Source organism: Megascapheus bottae, chromosome 12, assembly GCF_031878675.1.
Source record: "Megascapheus bottae isolate mThoBot1 chromosome 12, mThoBot2.hap1, whole genome shotgun sequence".
In the NCBI taxonomy this organism is placed as follows: domain Eukaryota; kingdom Metazoa; phylum Chordata; class Mammalia; order Rodentia; family Geomyidae; genus Megascapheus; species Megascapheus bottae.
In genome coordinates, this window is record NC_143520.1 from 17,936,603 (window position 1) to 17,942,441 (window position 5,839).

The 5,839-nt window shown below is 31.5% G+C and overlaps 1 pseudogene; it reads right to left on the bottom strand.

The window, feature by feature from the left end:
* Positions 1-954: 954 nt before the first annotated feature.
* On the bottom strand, positions 955-1,150 carry LOC150056286 (uncharacterized protein C9orf85 homolog pseudogene; annotated as a pseudogene).
* Between the last annotated feature and the right edge of the window lie 4,689 nt (positions 1,151-5,839).

Sequence of the window (5,839 nt, forward strand, 5' to 3'; positions counted from 1 at the left end):
CCATGTCCATAGCATTGGTTACACAAATATCAAGTCCTCGATTTTGTACTATTTGGATCTAATAGCCACATGTTAAGGGTACCATGTGCCTTTTCTTTTGGTTGACTTGTATCATTCAACATGATTCACTGTAGATTCATCCACTTCCTTGTGAATGCCATTATTGTATCTTGTTTGTTGGCTATGTAGAATTCATTATATATATACATACATATATATATATATATATATCACATTTTCTGTATCCATTCATCTGCAGTAGGGCATCTGAATTGTTTCCATTGCCTGGCTATTGTGAATAGTGCAGAGATGAACATAGCTGAACAGGTGTCCTTATCATAAAGTATTATTTTATAAAACAGTTTGATATAAACAATTCTGAATTGTTTGGTTTGATATTAGATAGTACATAATTCTAAGTAATATGTGTTTCGGCCATCAGTCTACTCTTTGCTGTAAGAAAAACCTGGACAAAAGTTTCCTAATTGTTTAAACATTATACACACAATTTAAGTCTTGAATATTTCTATAGTTTTATTTCAATTTCCTCATTAGGACTTCACAATAATTTTGTTGCAACCCTCAAAAATGCTAATGGGCTGGAATTCCGCACTCTGGAATTGACTTGGCAGCTACTTCACTGCACTGTGGGATGAGCATTTGCATCATGTAAGTCTCCAGAAAAATCTTGAGTCTTCATCATTTTCTTCATTTCTTTTACAGCTTCTCCTATAAGAACTGTGATCATTTTCACCATTTTCTGTCCTTTCTGATTCTTTATTAAACAGAATAACAATGTCTTCTTCCTTTCCACATTTTGTGCCAACTTCTAATTCACAAGCATATGGTCTACAAATTATGTGGTAAGAATCCTTCATCATATTTTGTCAACATTCAGCACTGGTTATGACATGTCTCTGTTGTACAATTTTTGATTTGAATTGTTCATGAAGGTCACTCAAAGTATTGGGATAATAGTTTGTATTTGCTGTATTTAACACACCATTCAAGAACTTCTTTACAGGGTTGACATACTCCATCATGAAGTTTTGATCAGAACGCTATTGTTAAACTTGTCATTTTTTAAGCTGAACATATTCTGGTGCTTCTGCGGCCTGGAACAAGTCACGTTGCCTTTCTGGGAACTCATCGCCGAACCCAAGATCCCCAGGAGGAGCAAGCCGCAGCCAGGTTTCCCAGGCCGGCAGACACCTTCACCAACCTGCTCAAGATGCTCCTGTATGGAATTTTTTAATGTTCACGATTTTCCAATTTCATATTTATAAAAAGAGACTCTGTATTTTAATGAATCCTGATTTTTACTTGCATTTTGAGGTCACTCATTTTTTTAATTTAGGTAATAGCCTAATTTTAGGGATATACCTTTGAGTCACTTGTGCTGATACACACTATCTGGATTATTTAAGCATTTAACACAAATTTATTTGCCTTGGCTGTTACTGTACTGTAAATACTATTGTAATTCTCTATATGTATATTTATACCTAGAAACACATTTCTTCACTTTGTTAGATCTTTAATTGAATAGTTTATATACTATCAGTAATTGAAATTGCTGAGTTTAAGATTATTTGTCTATTCATATTTATTAGATAAAGAAAGTTTTGAAAAGTTACATTATTCAATAATTTTATCCATATATCAGAGTTTCATTATTCTAAATCACAATGAACATTTAGTTTTCATATTTTGTTTCCAAATCAACTGGTGAGTGGGCCTGACACAACACATCATTTTGGGTCCACTTATGCTTGATAGTCATACAAGTTGAATACATTCTAAACAGATAGATAGATAGGCAGACAGAGAGATAGATACTAATTTTTAAGATCGCCATTGGGATGCATTGGCATTTTCTTTCTTTTGAGATATTTGTTTTTCATTTAGATTTGTAGGAATTATATATTTTCAGTTTGAATCACTTATCTGTTTAAAGTTTTTCAAGTATTGTTTTTCAGTTCTGAATATAGTTTTAATTTTTAAGGTCAAAACCATTTTGTTCTATGTTTTATGCTTTTATACCTCATTAAAAGTATTGCATAATTAGTTTCCACTTAAACACAAAACTTTCATTTTAGGTAATGTACATCCTTAGTGTTTCTACACTGTATTTTTTTGGTATATGTATGGTTTAAATAGAATTATTTTTTTGTTTTTATTTATTGATGTCAGGTTAACCAATTAAAATTACATTACTTATTTCCTGCATATCTGCATATCTAGTTCTGCTATGTCTCCATGGAGACATGGATCTCCAAAGTTCTTTCTGTAGTTGATCATTTCTGTTGCTCTGGCATACTTTCTATTATGGTTTTATAGATGTTAAGCATGTTCTTGATTTTTTTGGCATATTCTAGGAAATTTTTTCAACTTGTCCTTGGTATAAGCATATTGGATAGACTTTATCTTTATTCTTCTATGTCTACCATGGACCTGATTCATGAGCTTTCTTAAAAAAAAACACCTCATTTTATTTTGGTTGAGAATTTGATTCTGTATGTGAATCCACACATATCAATGCTAGATTTTTTTTATGTCTCTCTTATCTTTCATTAATATTTCATACTCTCCTACATAATGTTTTTGCATGTATTTTAGGTTTATTTCTGGGGTCCTTTATTTGTTTTTAAATTGGGATAATGTATAGAGGAGTTGCACTTACATTTATCAGGTAGTAGGTGTATTACTTCTCAAACATTGGTACCCCTTATATTTTTGGTCCTGTTTCCCTCATCCCCTCCCAGTGCTTTGGAAAATTGAACTTAATATTACCATTCTGTAACTCATTTCATTAGAAATATTTTAATTCTATATTTTATATTGCACTGTTAATATTTTAATGTAAAATGTCTTTCTTGAGTTCAGTAAACAATTCAAATAGACACATTCAAATTTGTCTAAAATATTTCATGATCTTTTTTCAAGAAATCATGCAATCCTCCATTGTTAGCAGTTTATCTTATTTTAGTTGTTGTTGTAATACTAAGTTAGGGCATATCATTCTGAAGTAAGAAGCAACTTCAAGACAATAGCAATGTAAATAAACAAATGAAAATGTAAGATGATGATCAATATTAGTGTTCCAAATAAGATAAAAATGGAAAACACATCTAAAAGAAAGATCTATCTACCTATCTATGCATCATGTATCTGTCTCCCTGCTTATATATCTATTTTTATATGTAGCCACAACTGAATTAATACTATTTTTGCTTTGAGATATTTTTCCACTTATTGGAAAGTTGTATGTTAACCCCCTTTTTCCCTTTCCTTTCCTTTATTTTATTTAATTATTGGAATCATGTATAAAGGGGGTAACAGTTACATTTATCAGATAGTAGGTGCATTAATTCTCAAACAAACTCTGGGTCAATTCAGGATCAAACTCAGAGTCAAGTCAGGATCAAACTAGGTTGATCTCAAAGCTATAATGCTTCTGGCTGTGACTTTCAAGAGTTTGGATTACACCTATGTATCACCACGTTAGGGTTAGAAATGTTAACATCTATGTGTTTAGCAGAAAAAATTGTAAGCAAATGAAATCTTCACTATTTTCCAAAATAATGTTAAGGCTTAAAATATTTTAACTCATCATCTATGACCCAATATACTATTGTTGGCCCTGTTTCAAATGAACCCAGGGTCTTATAAATGTTTTATAATACTCCATCACATGTTCCATGACTCTGACCCTCTTGACTTTATTTTGCTTCTGAGATAATTGTTTTTACTAAAACACATTTTGCCTAGATTCATCTCAAATTATGATTCTCCTGCACAACAGCTAAGATTCCTGCTGTGTAACACCATGCCCAGCCCTTACATTGTTCTTTAAGTCAAAGAAGGATTTTTTTTCTTTTGGGGTCCTTTCTTTTTTTGTCAATGTTTAATAAAAATAATTAAACTTCAATTTGTTCTATAGAACATCACAGAAAGTAATTTAATAAATTACAAATGACTTTTAAGACATTTGCTCAACTTCAGAAAGTAAATTTAGACTACACAAAACACAACTGGTATTCTGGAAGAACTTGAGGAAATATTTTAACCTAAAATTTGCTTTGGTTCTAATTTTCCCTGTTCTCTTTACACAGTGACACATATGAACATCATCTGTTTGCAAATGGAGGAAAAAAAGGCAGTATTGTGATGATTTTTCTCATGGTTTATTGCTCTCGTAATCATATAATAGCTCAAATATCATTTTCTTTCCAACAGATGTTTTAAGAGTTTATAATAGGGTTTTATTTTATAGCTTACAAATAATTTGTGTTCTAATAGTTAAACTGTAATTGATGAAAATTTTCCTCAGATGCTGAGAGATATTCCAGGTATCTGAGAACACTTGAGGGATTAGTCCAAGAAAAGGGAAAATAGAACACATTTGTATGAAATTCATGTTTAAGAATTTTAAACTATATTAAGTTTTTGTCCACAAAAATATAGGGCACTTGAAGCATAGACCATATTTATAAACAGAAATATTGTACTGGAACCATGTAAGCTTGTTTCAAAATTATAATGTGTTTTGTCTTTGAAGTGATTACTTTACCACGTCTTTCTGCAGTTCCTTTATGCAGTTAATAAATACAGCTACCTGATAAGGGCTGTTAAAATTCTTAAATGAGTTTAAGAATTGAAATGGTTATTTACAAAGAATATGTAGTAATTAAATTTTATTATTATTTTGTATTTTTTCCTCAAAAAGTAGGAAGAAACTAGATGCAGTTTTCTTGCTAAGAAACTACACAGGCAGGGTTATTAAATTTGAAAAGTTGAAATTCTGAAAAAATATACATAGATTAAACTTTTAGACTAAGTACTCACAGATTAAATTAAAGATGAGATGATCTTATTAATTAAAGCTACATTAAAAGTGTCAATTAGGACCCTTTAATTCTTACCCTGTTTCTCTTCAGAGTCAAATATTGATTTTTCTTATTTTGACCTTAAGCTTATGGTGTAACATTTGTCAAATCTCTTAATAAAGATAACCAAGAGTCTGTTCAAAACATTTTTTCCTTAGAAACCATCCCTGGAGATTCTGATTCAATAGATCTATGTTGAGTTTTATCTTAAAGTTTTGCAGGGATATATTGGGAATACAAATACATGACATCATCCCAAAAAAACAGATACATGTTTCCAATTCCTATTTAAACTGGAGACCAAAAAGATTTCAAAGAAGTCATTGGGCCTCATTGTATTTAGTTTTATTCTAAAATGGTGATAGGCACACTGTTCCTTTTACATCATCCAGATAAGAAAGGATGGTTAAAATGCTTCTGACTTTTGGAGGCACAATAAAAATTATAAGCTAAGAAGAATGATTGTCTGGGGTTGGAGCATGGCCTAGTGATAGAGTGCTTACCTAGCATACTCAAAACCCTGGGTTCAATTCCTCAGTACCACATACACAAAAAAAGCTGAAAGTGGTGCTATGGCTCAAGTGGTAGAGTTCTAACCTTGAGAAAGCCCAAGGACAGTGCCCAGGCCCTGAGTTCAAGCCCCAGGATTGGGAAAAAAGAAAAATGATAGTCAAAATTATAGATAAAACCTTTGTTTTTAAATGTTTTCATTTTAATTTTATTCCCCTAATCAATATCATTTCTTGGAGCTCCTTGTAAAACAGCACAATTTTCTCTTTTATGTATTCCATCATATTGTCCCAAACCTTCTTCTATTGTCCCATTAGATGCATTATGCATTAGAAGTAAACAGCACTAGTAACCTCACTGAGAATCAATGTGCTGTAAGGAAAGGGTATCAATAAAAAAGAACAGTTGGATCAGCTCAGAACCCCATGGTGTAGGGTAGC